Source organism: Haliaeetus albicilla, chromosome 12, assembly GCF_947461875.1.
Source record: "Haliaeetus albicilla chromosome 12, bHalAlb1.1, whole genome shotgun sequence".
In the NCBI taxonomy this organism is placed as follows: domain Eukaryota; kingdom Metazoa; phylum Chordata; class Aves; order Accipitriformes; family Accipitridae; genus Haliaeetus; species Haliaeetus albicilla.
The window spans coordinates 15,027,479-15,045,740 of NC_091494.1; the positions used below are offsets into that span (position 1 = coordinate 15,027,479).

Below are 18,262 nucleotides of genomic sequence, written 5' to 3' on the forward strand. Positions count from 1 at the left end.
GCTGTCACCTCTGCAGACGTCAGAAAGGATTTCTCTCTTGCTATTGTACCTCCCTTAACGGACATAGGCAGGGACAGTAAAAATCTACTTTTCCCTGAAAATCACGACTAATACAACAAAATAAAGCAAAAGAATTAAAACTTTAAATCTTTTCCCCATGAGACTTTTATACAGCAGTCTTAGTGGGGAGAGAGAGGCATGAAAACACCAGGCCTGTAGGTATCAGAAGAGCCTTACGTTTCCACTAACACAGTTTCAGTACAACTCTCAAGACAGGGTGTGGTTTCCCTAGGTCCCTCACATGCCTTTTCAGTGCAGGATGACTCAAAAGAAGATAAAACAATTAATACTCACTGGTTAAACAGAGATTCTTTACAGTTAGTACTAGGATAGAAGTTACTGACATTGCATAGGGCTCTACAGCTTGCTCTGCTGCCATCTGGACAGAAGGATCCAATTGACCCTTGCACTCTTAAATCACATAACTTTATTTTTTTAATAAATGACTCATACATCAACATCCAAGGAGCTCCCTACCCAGCTTCTCTAAAGTTATTTAAATAGCTTTTATAGCTTTTAAACCCCTTCAATTATGAAGCCAAGCATTAACCGTCTTAATTTAGTCAGATGCGTTGCTAACTCTGACATTGCCCCCACTATCAAGAAAGGTGACTTGGGCATTTGATAATACAGCACTGTACTAACAGCACACGTACAGAAGTCAGTAACTAAACTGGCATTTTACATTACAATATTTGCTAATTTATCAGCAGCTAACCATGCTGCAACAGTGGAGAAAAGTCAGAAACAAAGATGCAGTTCTTCTGCCCACCCAGCAAAAGAGAGTTGGAAGATTACAGCACTGGCTGCTCCAGACGGCCTGTATTTAAATGCAGTCTATAAAAAAAACTGCAGGAGTGCATATTTGGAAGAGGTGATGTTAGGACGGCAACCAGAGCCAAGCCACAGAGGAGTATTTACTTGCATGAAAGGAAGAGATTCGGGACTTAAAAAAGGCAGGAGCAGCAGTGGTTGTATGTCTAAATCCAGAGCTATTTAGTTAATTAAAGAATCCTTTCACCCATACAAAGTATTTTCATTATGAGGGACAAAAGAGCAAGCTGATCCTGGGGTACTGCAGTAAGAAAAAAATTTATATTACAGCCTTGCAACAGCACCTGGGGAACCTATCATCATACTGTGTCCATTGGGACTATTTTCCAATACCCACATTGCCATTTCAGCCAGGTGGAGAAGTTGCACATCCATGGGGTTTGCTCTGCAGCAGCCCAGACAGTTTGAAAAGTAGTTTACCAAACACAGAGCATACTTGCAGCAAGTGGCAAGCTTCCTTGCGTGGGTAGCACACGCTCACTCATAAATCTCTCATAGTCCAGAAGTACCACTGTTTTTCTGCGTTCCTAATTAATAAATCAAGAGCTACTCCCCACCCATCCCTGCACCCAAATTCTTTTCTGCCTTTCTAAGAGCATGGTCTGTGGTAGGATCTAGTGAATGAGATCCTTCAATCTAGAAGACAATCATGCAACAAGGAAAAGCATGGTGCGGGAATGTTACTTGTCTTCAGCCTCACTATTTATAGAATTACAATGCATGTGAGAGTTGCTCAGAATTTAATTGTGTGTCACATGGTAATTTATAGCTATCTAATCCTGCAAATTGCTAATCTGTTCTCAGATTTTTAATATCCTATTGATTAGGCTATAAATTACTGTGTCAAATTGTTTCCCCATTCCCCACAAGAATGCAAATACATAGCACGTAGGTGATATGCTATATGATACGAACCCATTCTAAAACATCTGCAGATATTAACTGTCAGTAAAATGCAGAGTAAGAAAAGAACCGGACTTCAAAGGTCATAAAGCTCAGCAATTAAAAAATAATTAGAACTGAAGCAATGATTCATTTATTATATTCAAGTTCAAAAAGATCAAACAGTAAATTCCATCTTTCAGTCCTGTATGTGAATCATTACTTGTGGCGTAAAAGTGAATGAAGTATTTTTAAGTGTCCACACCCATTATGATTGGCAAGGGAAGAAAGATTTGGAGACGATTTGAAAAGGTTGCCCAAGGTGACTTGGCAGCTCCAGGCTTTTGTCTCAGTTTCACTGCTTCGCTGGGGTTTTCTGTGGGAAATCTTTGTTTTCTGGCTTTATGCAGCTCGCTCTAATGATTCCAGGTATTTTCAGAAGAGGCTCAACTTAAGTGTGTACCTCACATCAAGCAGCCTACACCCTCAGTGAAGATTAAGGTGTTGAAGGTGATACCTGGTTCTTGGCCTGTCCTGCAGCATCAGTCCCCTGGGCAGCCAAATTTGATAAGACACACAGGGGAAGACTCTGACGGCAGAGAGTAGCCGGGGCGCCCGCCGGACTGCTCCTGCTCGACTTACGTGTCCTCCTAGAGGAAGGGAAATGTATACTAGGATACATATTTAAGGACTGATTGTGCTTCTTACCAAAGTCTAGGATTCATTTTGCATGGGGATAGGGATGAGTTTAGAGAGAAAATCCAACATATTAAAAGGAGATGGGGAGAGGTTCAGGGAACACACAGTTTCTGCTGCCTCCTTGGCCAGTTCCTGCTTACCTGTGTTCTGCAGCGTGATCTGGGCCCTGAAGTATGATTTGGTTTTCCTGGCACAGCTCCCAAGAGTTTTTAATAGTCTGTTCTGATCTCCTTTAACTGCTGCCTTCTCCAGTTAGCCTAGTTCTCTGCAGGTGTTAAGCAAAGCCTTTACAAATCACTTGCTCTTCCAGCTTACATTTTCATAGTGCTGACGTTCAGCACGAATAGTCCAGATAAATTTGAGTTTCACTGACAACCCAACAACTTAGGTAGCTTCACTTCTTGTGCAGCTCCATTTCCTGGAAAAGGTCAGACTATACCTTTCCATACTGGACGTAGGGTTTTTTTATTTGTTCTTTTAAACACAAACACATTTTCCTAACAAATGCAGACTTTAAAGTCTTCCCAATAAATCTTAAAGTATACTTCATGCCAGCATTATTAGAAGGTAACCACACAGAAGTTGCCATCTTAAAAACTTTTAACAATTTTTTGCATCAAAATCCCTTTTTAGTTAAAGTCTACTTAGCAGTAGCCAAAGCTACCTGGGCACAGGCAGCATGGTATCACCTCATTTGCACTCACCTGTGGAACTGACTTTGCTAGAGCAAGCTTTGTACCGGCTATGTTCTGATCAGGAAAGAAGCTATGGCAATATTGGGGGACTTAGAAGAAAGGAAAAAGGCAAACCCTAAGATCTTCATCCCTGTGTGAAACAATAGAAAGACCGGAAAAGCACAGGCCATTAACAGAGACCAATTCAAGCCAAAGGCAGCAAAGTACAAAGGGCAAATGAAGGTGGAAAAAGACAGTCACAGAACATCTTCAACTTTGAGGTTAGAAATAAATGGGTTCTGTGACATACTTTGGAAATTCTTTGAATCTGCAAGAAAAAAAGTTATTAAACACTTAAAACAGAACAAGTCATTCTTCCCCCTTGGTAGATCACCAGCAATCTAGGACACTTCGGTACAGCTAGCTGCATGCAGGCTCCCCGCTTAATATCACACATTTTTATTAAGTCAGGCAATTCCACTGCCTACTTTTTCTATGTCTTAACCAAGACTTAGCACAGGGGATAAAGCAGCTGCCTAAAGCAGGAGTTGGCAAAGTGATGGCAATACTGGAAGAAGAGGAAAGCTTAGAAAGCTTGCCTTGTAGCTGGGTCATCACTGAAAGCCTCAGCCCTCTGTGTGAAATACACTTGTAGGGCTGGAGCTCTCCCAGATTTCTCAGCCTTTCATTAATTCCTCATTAGTTAACCTTGCAGAGAGATAGCTATCAGTATTTCATGGACAGAATAGCAAACATGTAGAAAAATTTACCAAGGCAGGCAATTGAGGCAGTATGTGTTAGGTTTAGTCGCCTTTTAAAGGATAACTGGTACCAACATTTTCACACTCGGGTGCTCTAGGTGACCCAAGTTGCTTCTAACTTCCAAGCACGGGACACGGGATGTGTGCTGGAGCTAGGCTGTAGATCCAGTCAGTGGATGAATCTACGGCTGAAAAATGTTCTACAGAGAGGAACAGGGCTGTTGTGACAAGGCAAAGCATAGGATGAAGTGGAAACAAGAAGCACCAAATGTTTTTTCCCAGCACTTCAGGTACCAGAGAATTCTGTGTGTGACAGTTCTCCCCTGTTCAGACCTGCAGGCAGGCACCACTTTCATCCCCACCTCCAAAACCTCAAGTGAAGTAGTTAGGAGAACACATCTGCCCGCTGAAGTGGCACCAGAGCAATTGTCTAAGGCATCTCTGTGCTAGTTACTGCATAGGCTGCAGTGCTGCTAGAGTTGTAAGGCAGCATATTACCCTACAGATATTATTTAAATATCTGTAATACCTTGAGTACTCCAATGTGGGGAGATGCCCTGGAAGCAGGGCGGGGTGCTGTCAGCAAAAAATGCATTTGGTTTTGGATTCCTACTGGAAAATACGTCAGCTCTTAAGCAGAAGTTATGAAGGCCTGATGATGGATTTATGTAGAACAATTATATGTTTTTGTAGAACTATTGCATTTAATTGCAGAACTATACATATTGCTATGTAGAACTGTTCTTGTTCATTCCTATAGAGCAGTAAACCTTCCTACATGCAGCATTTTGATTGCTATTGCATTATAGAGATAAAGCCTCTGCTGTGCAATTGTAAACACAGCTGGTGCTGCAGAGCTTGTCATTTACAGAGAAAAAAAAAAATGGACTAACATTCGCTAACATTTTCACCAACACCAGAATCCTCTTGAAATACATTTACAGGGGGCAAAGCTCAATACAAATCCATGGGCATCAGCTAATACACTGGTTTAGCAGCCTGAGGCTACATAGCTTTTACATATCAAATAGCAACAAATGTTATCTACAAGCTTACAAGGGGAGGAGGAAGGTGCAGTGAGTTGAGGCATCTCAAACACTTTCAAATATTATTTTGCAATAAACTACATACAAATGGCATGGCCAGAAGCAAATCTGTCAGCCGTCAAGAAGATGATCTGTTGCTGCCACAAGAAACTTGGGGCTTGGAAAAGCAGTACTAATTGGTCATAGTGGAAGAGTCTCAGGACTCTGCTGCTACTTAGACTTGTACCCTGCAGAGGCCTTCATGAGCGGGACATGGACTCCAATCCCACCTAGGCCACCTGCGGCACTGTGGTACTTCTTACGGTGGCGTGTGAAAACAGGATGAAACAAGCTGGCCTGGGAGACACGTTAAGAAATCGTGTCTTTGTGACTGCTCAGGCAAAGGCCATCACATCCATTCACTTTGCCCTACACACAGTGGTCTCCAACATGCCCAAAGCTCATAGATGCAGCTGTTTCACAAGCAAGCAGCATACTGGATGGCTAAAGATAAAGAGGCAAGAAGCACGGTGCCAGCAGGGTCAAGGCAGGCCAGTGGGAAGCCGATGTGAGTGCTGTTGCTTAGGCTGCCTTTTGTCTGTGGCCAATGCACTTTTTCAGGATTCCCAAAATAGCACTTATCATAAACAGCAGATTGACTGGGAAGCGTGCTGCTGCGCTTAATGCCTCCTACTGTCCCTGCCAGACTCCTACCTCAGTCAGTCTCTTGAAGCTAAAGAGATGGAAAACCTAAGAAATATTGAAAAGTAGAAACTTTTAATAGAACATCTACCATCAAATTATATGGCAAATACTCAGCATTGCAAAAGCTACCTTGAGTCACTTTTGTTATATCTTCAGACATCAACCCCCCAAGTTTTTATTTTGCTAACAAATAAATTTTGGAACCACCTCCTCTCCCTTAACACTCTGTAACTTTTTCGCAGCGCATGTTGCACCATCTATTTCTAAAGATTTCCGCTACAAATACATGGGACTATTCAATTCCCCATATTCCCCATATTCCCCAACCCCATTATACCTTAGCTGTCATTAAGATTTTCTAGGACGTTTCAGGTTTTCTCAATGGTTTTGAGACACTTGCTGGGAGGGAATACATTTCCAAACTATTAGTTTTCTCATGAAAACTGGGGTTTGCCTGTGTGCCAGAATCAGCAGACATTTTATAAATAGCTTTGGACAGATGACAGGAAATGATGCAAGATCTCAGGCCACTCCACAGAGGGCAACTGTCTGAAGTGCTCAGGAAAGAGGGACTTGCACCACTGACTACTACACAGGGGAAAAAAAAAATAATGCACAGAAGCATCATTTACTACAGAGGGTGTCAGGCTTATGAAATACAAGACCTCTATCTTATTACAGCTCAAGCAAAAAGTCTATTTGTTTGCAACTACACTACAATGAAAACCAGGAAAATTAAATTTTCCTTTGAAGAGGAAAAAATGACCAGAATTGTCTAAACTCACTTCGTCTTTTACTCTCAAGGAGGAGCTTTCCCCTCCTAACATGCTGTAAATGCCAACACACGCATTGGAGATTCTCCAGACTCCGCCTGGTGCCAAATACTGGGATCATCTTCTTACCCTGGCATTTCCCATCAGCTTCAGCAAAGGCTCTTCCAACTCAAACTGCTTTAAATGGGCTCCAATAATAGCTACTTAGAGGTTAATCTGTGTCTATTCATCTGATCCCAAGAACTATCTGTTCCTCTTTGCAATAGTAATACAGAATGGAGCATCAACTCACTGTCTCATTTTGTTTCTGTTGGCTTCCATGAAGATAAAGCACAATAATTTAACCCCAAATAAATGATTTATTTGGAACAGGGGCAAACCCTCAGCATTCTTAAGTCCATGGCAGAACTCTCAACAGGTTTAACTTCAACGCAGTGACTCCAGCCTTCTCCTCCGCTACCAAGTTGGCTCCTCTTCCTAACAGCAGCAAGCACCTCTCAGCCCACTCCTTACCACGCTTCCACACCACTGATAACTGAACAGCACGCTATACATGGAAGACTACAAGTATTAGTGAGAAATAGATAGTGTACCTCCCCAGCAGATGTGCTTTTTGAGTCATTCAGTCCGGAGAGTGATGCATTTAAGTCCTCTACGTTCCCACGTTGCAGTTAAGCATTGTGCGGGGCCAGAAGAGCTGCCCTTGAAGCAGCCACAGACTGGTCTCCGTTCTGCACTGGGCCCTAGAAGTGCGTGACCGTGTAAGCACACAACTCGTCTGCACGAGAGCATTGTCATAACCACCGACAGCACTGTCTCCCACAGACCCAGCATCGGGGAGCCTGAGACTTCTGCTGAGATTCTACTTTGACAGAGAATTGCATATTTGATCCCTCTTGTGACCATACCTCAGAGGCATCCTGCTTTCAGGGGTGGATGGTCTTGCCCCATCATTTGTAAGTTATCTGTTCCCATGACAGACAGAAGAGCCTAGAAGCACTCCTACCTATGAAAGGAGTAAATAATACATGACACATTTTTTGAGCTTTTGTACTGAGTAACTGCTTTTACCCATGGTCTACATTTCTGTAAGTTTAAAGAAGAACTTGATTTTTTTTTTTTCATTAAAGACATTAAATCCGACTGAATCTTTGTTACTTTGGAAATGTAAGATTTGTTACCTCTATTAGAGGTACAACAGTGCTGAAACTGGGCCATCCCAAACTTTCTGAGTTAAAGGCTGTGCAAACAGAAATGGAATACATCTGTCCACGTATACATTGCAGGATGTAAAGCAAATCCACTTGTTAGTGGGTGTTCACATACTGCATGAGTGCAGGAGAGAAGGGTACAAGAGAAGGTGGACAAGGCTGTCCACCTTTGCTCAATGAGAGCTCCAATGCATGAGATCCAACTGTCCTTAATGACCACAAGCATAAAAACCCCAAAAATTGTAAACCCAGACTTCATTCTTTTCTGCACTTGGAAAGAGATCTTGTATATCTTTTTTGCTTCTTGACCTACGAGGAAATGTGTCTCACATGCCTACTTACTGTACCACTGGATAGCCTCCTCCACAGAGACATGCTCTTCTTGTACAGGGCTCATGCAGACTGCTTCTCAGAAATACCTCTGTAGGATACCCTGGTGCGGAGGAATCACTGAGAAGCAGTCCTAAAACCAGAAAGTTATCTCATATAGGTAAACATTTCACTGTGTAGTTATGCCCAGAGGTTCTTTCATGATCTGAATAGGGAGATTTACTTTGCAAGTGAGCTGGAATTAAGAAAGATAAAGAGGTAGAGAACCCTTCTGCTTTTTAGTGCATCAGCATTCTCTTATCTCCAGCATATCTCTAAACAGTTTTCAATTGCATTCAGTCAAAAACTGTTAAATAAAAGCTTAAGAGATACCACATACATCTAAAGTTATATTTTGTGACAGGGGAAAGGTAGTCTTCCCTCATTCTTTGTGTTTTATGAAACACTGGGGAACCATTTAAGCCTCAGTTAAAATAAAATCAATTCCTGATAAACGTATTTTAGTAAACAAAAAAAGTTGCTAACCATTATCTCAAATTTCTTCTTATTGTTTAATCTGGACACTCCCAAAACAAAAGCAATCAAGATGATTCAAAGAAGAGGAGTTTCAACCTTTGGACCAGCTCTAATTGCAATACTTAGTTCTCATGATTGCTGCAATTCAACAGACTCCAACATGATCATAGCGTTTACGTATGCTCTGCGATTTACGCCAGCATTGCCCTGGATGACAGCAAGAGCTTCCACGTGGTTCCTATCTGTGATCTGATGTCCTCAGTGGCTGACGGCACCACAAACCAGCTGAAAGGCCTTTTTGTGTTTCCTTGCATCCATTATCACAGCAGTTAGGTGCACAAATCCATTCACTCATGTTCAGCAGTGGGAGACTTTGTGACAAGGTCAGGCTGTGCAGTGGGATATCTCACTTGGCCACCCAAAGCAATGAAGAATTAGGCTTCAGCCACCAGACACAGTGGGCAAACTCTTCCTGGTAGCCTGTGTCTTGAAATGATGGCCCAGAGGGGTAAGACTGCAGCTCACAAACCTCTCAGCTTTTCCTTGCTGTTAACTTTTCCAGGACAGACAGCCTCTCTAGCTACAGACTGTCTTGGAAAAGGTATATCCCAGAAATCAAGGATGGACACAAGTCTCAGCCCTTGCTTTCGGAGTCAAACCATCCTGCCGGGGCGGGACTAGGAGTCTCATTACCACTGCCCAAACCATCCTGCTCCAAGGGCAACTCCAAGGAGGACTTAACACTCTCAAGCCTGTCTGTCAGAGGCACTTCACAAAGACTTCAGAAGACAGTGCAATATTCATCAAAAAAAGGTGGTAGTTTTCCCCTCAACCTAGCAAAGGTTTTGAGATGTCAGCTGCTTATTTTTTCCTGACAGACTACCCAAGCTGGTATTTCCGCAGCTGCATGGACTATCTAAATACTTGCTAGAAGTACAGAGTAAACTGAGATTATTATGGTTTGTGATAATATCCCTGTTTAAATAATTAAGGCAATTCATTTGCTTGTAGTAAAAATGATTCAAGGACTACATGTACAATTTGCGATGAAAGTACTACCCTGTACTGCATGTTTATCATCCTAGGTCCAATGATATTTGTTAGTAAACAATACAAATGTAATCATTGCTAGGTGATGGTAAATCAGTCGCAAGGCTTGAATAGGCTGTTGTCAAGTAGAACTTCAACCAAGAACCTGCGGTAACTGCTGAAATCAAGTGAAACAGCAGGGTAGTAATGGAAACTTTTGAACCTTTTCACCCAGAGGAACAAGAAGATTTATCTTCCTGATTGCTCTAATGTTTCAGATAGCAGAAGAACATGGGAATATGGGCCTTCATGTCAGCTAGTAAACTTCTCTGACCTTTGCAGGGAACTCCATGTGACATGACAATCACAGTAATCAGAACAAGCTCTATCTGCTCTGATACAGCTTTACTGCATGAGCAGATACTCCTTTTTCTCCTCACAAGTGCTCAGTGCTCCGCTTCATTCATTGTACAAGACATGTACCTCATGTGCTCACCTGATTACCAGTAATTGGATACCAAGGAAAAATAAAATCAGTGTACTGCCCTATGTTTTATTCAGCACATATAGCCCCAGTCTGAGGACAGAACCACCAGGGTTTAAGGGCTCTGCAAATACCCTTTAAATTAATTTCTACAGTCTGCAAGAATGTCAGGGTATTATCATTTCCACTTTCCTGAGCTGAGTCACAAAGATCAAGGTCACAGTAGCCCTTAATAGCAGATGCACAATTTAAGATTGCTAGAACTGAATTTTGCAAGAGATTGGTACTTTATTCCACTGTTCAACTTTTCAACTCACTTTTCAAAGTGATTGGTGCTTCTTGCACCAAGTGCAGATTCCCAAAGCTCTGACTTCTCAGTTTTTGCAAGTTATTCTAGGCTTTGTCCAGGCAGTTCTGATTTTCCCCAGCACCAGAAGCCCCCGAGTAGCTGTGTTTGTACACCTCGAGTAGCTGTGTTTGCACATCCTCCACGCCAGCCTCTCCACTCCCTCTCAGCTGCTCATCTAGTTTTTCCAAGTCTCCTCCCATTTCCCAGTTGCTATTTTCTTTTCTCTTTTCCAATTCAAATCTCATTTTTACAAGCTTTTTCTCCCAACTTACTCCTTAAAAATTTCCTACCTATTCGGTCCTTGTTTCTTTGGCACATGAGTCAGGTAGCTACCTCCAGCTTCTTAACTGGAGCCAACAGGAGCCACTAAAAGCAGTGTATGGCAGGAACAGGCCACTTATATTCAGCTAAGGTGCCCAAACCCAACACAGCCTGCAGCAGCCCGTGGATGCAGTCACAGGAAAATTTCTGTTCAGAAGTGACTGGGCTGGAGCACACCCAGGACTGACAGGCAGTGTGGGAATTTATCTGCTCCCACATCTATCCAGTCTGCAAAACATGAGGTCTCCAGTTCATAGACATCAAGAGATTTTCCACAAAGATAAAATGCGCATCTTTGATTCTGGATTTCTAGAGTGTCCTCCTCTTCTGGAACAGGCAAGAGCCTTTTAAAAACTTTTTTTTGTTTGCCTGTTTTTAAGTAGGGCAGAATCAATGCTCTCCTCCACCCTAGTTCTTGCAGAATGACAAAATATTTGAGCTAAACGTTCCAGTAAACTTCAGATTTGGAAATGTACCTGGCACAAAAATGTTTCCATCCAAAGAATTAGCCGTCAGCAGTGTCATGGTCTGTCGAAACTGAGGCAAGCACTGAGATCAAGGCGATCCCAACACGAGAGCTTCCCAGCCTTGCCTGAGCCGCCAAGGGGCTGCAAGTGCCATGTTCTGCTTTGCTATGCTACTGCTCCCTGCACGTACAGCCTCTCTCCATCACCTCTCCCTTGCCCTCTGCCTGGGCAAGGGAACAGGCACATTTAGAGCTTCTCCCCCAGCAGAAGGTACCTAGAAAGCTAACGTGGGCTGCGTCACCTCTCCAGGCAGCCTTCTCCTGACATCCCCAGGGCTGGAAAGCTGCTAGCTGTCGGGGAAGCTGGTAGTAAAAGGGTCTTCTTACACAGGAACGCATTAGGGAGGAAAAAAAGTAGACCAGAGAGTTTCTGAGAAAGAGATGTCCCTGTCAGTGTCCTCCCTGTGGGTCGGTGAGAGGTTGCCGGGGGGCGCACAGGAAGCCCCCCAGGGGCACTCGCTGCTGGGATGCGGAGAGCCCTATTCAAGCTTCTCTTCCCCTTTGTAAAGGTATTTTGGGAAAAGGCTCTCAGCAGTGGAAAGCAGGAGGCCGTTTCCTGTAGCAAAATATCCCTGTCTCCAGCACAAAGTTTCTTCCTATTATTTTGATCTGACGTGCAGTCACACAGTCACTCTCCTACCACCCAAACCCTGCTGCTTCCCCTGCATTCTGGGCGCAGACCCTGCACCCCCAACACTGCAGCTGCCGTTAGGGGGCTGTGGGGCAGCCAGTGTCGGGGCGGGCAGGAGACCTGGGGTTACAGGGAGACACCCCAGGAATTAGGGGAATGCAACGGTGAGGAAGGTGAGGAGATAAGTGTTTAAATAATCTCCATCATCAGCTTCTCCACAATCTCACTTTCTGGCTGGCTGGAGGGACGGACAGAAACCACACGTAACTGCGCGCAGGGGATGGGGACAACAGCAACATTAGCCTGACTTTCTGATGGTTACATAGGCTGTAATTTCTTTTTATTTCTGCCGTATCCTACCTGAAGAGCATTTCAAGACCTGCCCCACCCCCCAGATCCTATGATGAAAAGCTGTCTCACAAAGCTGTTTTCCAACACGTCAAATTCAAGTTTTGTGGCTCTGTTTGACAGTTTTACGAAGACAGCATTAGCTCCTGACTGAGCATAAGCAACCAGGTCACTGAACACCAGGACTGCACGACTCGGTGCCCCGACGCCTTGCCTGGGTTAGATGGACTTCTTGAAGCCCCCATCTGCCTGCAGCCTCAGCAGAGTCTGTCCCACCCCTCCATCATTCAGCGGCAGGCACAGCTCAGCTCCCAGGACCTTTACCAAGCTACGGTCACGAGCAGGAGACCCGAACGAGAGACAGCTCCGTCCCACTGCTCCCGCTCGCACGGACTAATGCCGCAGCGCATCAGTGAGCCCACCCGCTCCCACGCCGCCGATGCCGGTGGGACCTCTCCCGGGCTGGCCCCGCGCCAGCCGCTGGGCACCCACCGCTGCGGGGTGGCCGTCTCACCTGCAGCAGGTACACAAACTGCCTGGGGTCCTTCAGCATAATGCTGGCAGCTGCGGCAGGCAGAATCGAGGAAATACATGCCCGAATCCGCCCCTGTGCTTTTTAAAACAAATTTTTATTTATGCCGCTGGTGGTGGCAAAAAATAGCCTGAGTCTCCAGTCTACCTTCAGTTATATTTTCCCATGTGCAGAGCTGAAGCTCTGAGGCTCCTCTCCCTCTGCAGAGCAAACACAGCATTTGCAGGAATAAAGCTGTGCTTATATAAGCTTCTGAGAATGCCAAGTTGAATGTCTGACAGAGGAAAAACTTCTGGTAAAAACCTATTTTTCGTCTTTTCAAGAGATCTAATCTGTCTTCTGTGCATTCCTGACCTTCAGAAAGTATTTTCATCTCACACGTTAAGTATAACAATCCTCTTAACAAGGGAACATTTTGTCAGAGCTTTAAATTGGGTTACGTAAATTATTTGTAGTTCTGACAGCAGGTTTCTCTTCCGTCCACGAGAACAGTTGTTATGAGATTGCTACAAGGTTCATTCGCAATCAGTGCAGATGATCATCTGAAGGGACTGTTTAAAATGAGATTTTATCTGGGGGATATGCTACAAGTTTATCAAGGCTTTTTATAAAAGCAGCATTTTTGCCAAATAATTTGCAATACAGTAACCTGCGTGAGAATTAAAAAATCCCTGATGTGAAAGGTAAATTGAGGAAAAAAAAAATTTCCAACTCCCACAAACGTTAGGAGGAACAGAACACAGAGGGAAAAAAAACCCAACACATATGTATGTATATAGTGGTACTGAGCATGTCTCAATCCATGACCTTACACTTGTTGATTACAGTGGGAATTGCAAACAGTCGGGATTGGGCTCTTTGTTTCCACTAAGTACTTGTTCAGAAAAAAGCAGACTGGAAAAATTATCCAAGAAGTAACAGCACTACTTTTAGCATTACGTCAGAGCAGTCAATGACTTAGAAAAACATTTTCCAGTACCCTCTTTTCACTCTTTCTTCTCCCCAACCCCTAACCAGGCATGGGGTTAGACACTGATTTTGAATGGGAAGAGTTCTCAGGCAGCAGAAGCCTCCCACCTCCCTTTCTTTCATCACTGGTAGGGCTGATTGGGAAAAAAATTTCTACCAATTTCTTCAGGAGTGGGAAAAGAAGGGCATAATTTATAAATTTGGATTAATTTTTTAGGTTCCCCATTATATTTATGAGCTATTTTAAAAAACCCAACAAAGCAATAAGCCAATATTTTATTCAAAAGGAAAGCATTTTCTTTGACTTTAAGTAAAACAAAATTTTAAAATGAAAAATTTCAAATCAAAATGTGGACATTTCATTTCAAAATCTTTGTAAGAGCATTTCAGATTTTTTTCTCCCTAAGTAACAAGAGCAGTGAGTTAAAAGTTTCATCCAATGCTAAGTATGAGCAATTGAGCAAATGCAGTAAACCTGATTTCTACACACTCCTGCTGCCATTAAGTTCTCCACAACAGTGCTCCAGAAACCAACAAACCCAGCCTCCCCTTCTGCAGCATGAAAGTACTCCAAGGAGTGACATTTTCAAGGAGGAAAAACCTGTGGGTTTATAAACCACACACACACATGCACAAACACAAGAACCATGCAAAAGGTGCTCAGCAGAGGAGGACCTTTACCCACAAAACTTAACATCTACTAACATTTCCAAATCTGCCTGGGAATGCTTTAGCTTGGTATTTCCAGTCATATTGAGCTAACTCATGGTGTTTTATCTTTCCTTCATATTTCCTCCCCTTCTTTGCGTGATGCCAAATATTTATTTTCAGCAGTCTATACAGAGTTGTCTCATGATTTTATTAGCAGTCTCTCCTATAACACTGTATCTACAGAGAATGCAATGCATTAGTACTTCTAGGTACAATGTTAGGTATGCCCCTGAATTATCTAGAGACACTAGCTGACTAATATACAATGATTTTATTTATATAAAAGACAATATATTTTGGTAATTCTCAAAGAGAGAGAGATGTTTTTAAGTGTTAGTTAGAAAAATTGATCTTAATCTTTTATACTTCTTTCTCTCTAAACAAACAGATCTCATAGGAGAATACACACAGACATTTAACTTACCATTACTGAAGCTATCTTTTGAATTCCTCAGTATCATTAATATTTAAGCAGAAAGACCAGAACAAACAATTATCCTAATGATACCACACCAGAACTAACAAAGTAATTTTTAAAAAGTCATCCAGAAGAAGTGAGAAGGTCGACCAGAAAATGCGAGTCAGGAATAGCTGTGCTCTGATGAGGAGGGGAAGGTTATGTTGCTGTGATATGAGTAGTGCACAGCTGTTACTCTAGTAATAATTCATCATATTAATATTTAAATGAGAAGAGGAGGAGGGCAGGAGATTGTGTGTGACTCAATGGTCCCTCCCTGTCCTTAAGCAGAAAAATAGGCCACCGATACAGAAAGAGCATTAGGAGCTATAGAGTGGGAAGGTTTGTTTTCATTACCTCATGAAGAAAAGTGGGCAAACTGGTCCCCGAAGAAGTCTAGAAATTATCCTGGTTTTACTATTGCGAGTTAAATTCAGTTTCCACTCTCAGAAGCAGCCATTACCTAATGAACAGATTGATCCGGCAACCGGTGCTCTAGCTTTGTACGTGGTGTTTCTTGGGTTTCAGTGTATTTCCAGCAAGCTTCTATGCGTCCTGCAAAGAGCCGCCCGCGAGAGCCTCACCTGGCGGTTCCTTGCAGGGAAGTGCTGAATCGCTGCTGTACTTTGCCATTTATCTGCAGACACATTGATAAAAAGCATTTCTTTAATCAGGGTTTGCTTACCTCCAGGCTCGTTCCATTATCTTGACCCATCGGGGTCTCTGGTATGGGCAGGCTCCGGAGACTTGAGGAGGAGCAGGAGTGGCTGCCTGCAGGAGGAGGTGTTGCAAGGAGCAGAGCCTCAGCCCCAGGGAGCCTGGGGGAGCTTCAGGAGGTAGAGCAGCAACACCCAGCAACAGCAGGCTCAGCACAAGGTGGAGGGCTAGAGGAAACAGCTGATGCAGGCATAACCCAGACAGATGTGGGTGGCATCCCTGGCAGGAGAGGCAGCCTGACCACGCTTGGTTGCATATAGGGTTGCACAACTTTATCCAACAATTCAATATAAACACACCTCTCACATGCCAGTTTTGGGGGAGGGGGGGTGGGTTTTTCTTTTTAGTTCTGTACGACTCCTCCTCGTTAGCAGAAAGAGTGTTACTATGACACCCCTGGCTGAGCATCGCCTTGTTGACTATATAACTCTATAAAGGTAATAAGCAACCATTTAACTAGAAATACAGACGCAGACTCCAGAAATGGCCATGAGGCTAAATAACAAATAGTTTGTAACAGAACAAATCCACAGGGAAGCGTTCAGCTTAGCGCTCAGCATGAAAATACAAAGTACACAAAGTACAACCATTAAGAGATGCCAAATTCATGCAGTAACATCAGTTCTCAGCACACCGTGGTAAATTAATCAGAAATTTTCTATTTTTTCCTATTCAAGCAAAGACATTCTCCTCCCCCTTCATTTCTTTAGCCTCATCCTTCAAGATTGAGTTTGCAAACAGCCTGAGTTAACGTTGATATTATTTTTAGCTGACTGATACGGAGGTTTCATTTGCTGCATCCTGTACAACAGGATTTGTGTTATTAATACATTGCAGAAAACACCACTCATCAGATCTTCTCCATATCCATTGTCAGTGTCCCAGCAGAGTGACCATTTAAAACTGGTTTTCTTAACTTGCTACAAAGGGTTGTACGTAAAGCAAGATCAGACCCCTGGGCACATTGGAGAAAGGGGGAGTATTGATCTAGACTGCTCACAAGAGTAGATGACAAGCGTCTGCAGGAAGATACCCTCTTCTCTGTATTAGTAATTACACTAACACAGGAGAGGTTGGGCTTTTCCTCCTTGGATTTTGGGAGTGCTGGAAGAACAGACCTGCCACACTGGCTTTTATCCCTGGCAGAGCCCTCCCTCCAGCTCCACCACCACTGCTGCCTCATGGGTAGGACAGATACACAAGGCTGCAATAAGCCACCCACCCCGTTAGCACTCCTAGCTGGGACTCACATGTTCCCAGCCACATGCAGAGGCAGAAGCCGTCCTCCAATTCCTTGAGCTTCTGTGTCAGCCTCTAGTGACAACTCTAGCCCCAACAAGTATCATGCGATTACTGTGAGGTTGAAGACCATTTGCACTCCCAAAGCTGCACCCTCACTAGTATCCTCAGTGTCAGAGGGCTCCGTCTTCAACCAGCTTGGATGCTGAGTTGTGTCACTGGCCACAGAATAGTTGAGGAAAAATGCTGGGAGAAGCAGAAAAGTTCCTAAAGTAGAAAACCTCTCTTTCTACGTGAAGGAGTTGGGTCTGGTCCACCAGAATGCAAAATATTTGCTGCTTTCTATACTAGTAGTACCAAACGTGATTTAAGATAAGCCAAACTCATTCCCTTCTTCCTTATACATCCTCCTCCACACTATATACACACATACTATTGCAGAACCAAAATCCTCCTTGTGCAAGTAGTTGTCCAGATTTCAAAGCGCTCATGTACAATTGCTAAAATAATCTGTAGAGCAGCCTCCAGTTTTCCCATTGATCTTCAGTAGCCTGAAAAGGTTAGCAAGCCAAAGAGGTCTCACTGCTATTCCCTCCTTCCTTTTAGTCTGCATTTTAAAAAGCAACCACATGAAGCATAGTAATACACATTAACAAGGAGAGAAGGCTAATGTATCATTTTGCATCAGAACAAAAACTGTGGACAAAGGTTAAAAAGTCTTTGCAACCACTGAATTGTTAATTGAAGGTGAATGTGTGATAGAAGATAAACATTTTCAGGTCCCGATTGGGTCAGCTGACAGATTTAATAGCTTCCATAAAATACCACATTGCAACAGCTTTTATACTGTCTTTATAGGCAACCATCAATTTCCAGCTGGGCTTGGTGGCAGCCAGGTCAATGTACAAAGTTTGAGGAGCTCAGACTCAGATTTGCTCTTCCTTCAGTGACAGAAGAAGGTGCTAGTTTAATCCAAATCTATGGTCTTGGTTCAGAAGAAGCTCCATCCTCTGTTGACAAGTACCTTTGAGGTCAAGGCTTTTTCAGGCTTTGTCCAATGTCTGCCCAAATGCCACGCCATTCCAGCCTATGCTCTTAGTCAAAAAGGAAAAAAAAAAAAGGCAAATTCACCCAATTCTTTTGTTTCTAAAATACAATATTGACAAGGAAATCCTGCCCAAGAAGGCTACCACTAATTTTGTGAGTGCTCTTGGGCGCACTTTTGTGCTGAAAATCCTCTTCTGTGGATTTGGGGGTAGCCTCCATTCACCTTGGAGAAGACGTGCCAATTAGAGAAGGATTAAGTACAAAATTCAAAGATTGGTCAGTGGCAGTTAGCTCCGCTGGCAAGTCTCATTTCAAGTAACCTAACTGCTAACTCAGGCGGTATCATACCATTCATTCATTCCTCTTAGAACCAAGCATCAGGCCCCCACCATAGTCACAGAGCAACTCACGGACATAGAAGAGTTCACTGCA

The 18,262-nt window shown here is 43.3% G+C and overlaps 1 protein-coding gene and 1 long non-coding RNA gene across 3 annotated transcripts in view; both read right to left on the reverse strand.

Annotated features, from left to right (window-relative positions):
- Positions 1-15,031, reverse strand: part of MAPK6 (mitogen-activated protein kinase 6) — a 31,558-nt gene extending 16,527 nt beyond the window's left edge. Inside the window, exons 1-2 of one of the 2 annotated variants that reach the window (XM_069798233.1) lie at positions 14,795-15,002; positions 3,749-3,857 (exon numbers count right to left, since the gene is read on the reverse strand). The gene's annotated coding sequence lies outside the window, so the exon portion shown is untranslated. Of the gene's footprint in view, positions 1-3,748; positions 3,858-14,794 lie in introns of both variants that reach the window. The other variant, XM_069798232.1, reaches the window with a different exon arrangement.
- A 485-nt stretch (positions 15,032-15,516) lies between these two features.
- LOC138688037 (uncharacterized) overlaps positions 15,517-18,262 on the reverse strand; it is a 55,322-nt gene continuing 52,576 nt past the window's right edge. The window contains exon 3 of the long non-coding RNA XR_011327081.1: positions 15,517-17,875. This is a non-coding gene — a long non-coding RNA (uncharacterized lncRNA). The remainder of the gene's footprint in view (positions 17,876-18,262) is intronic.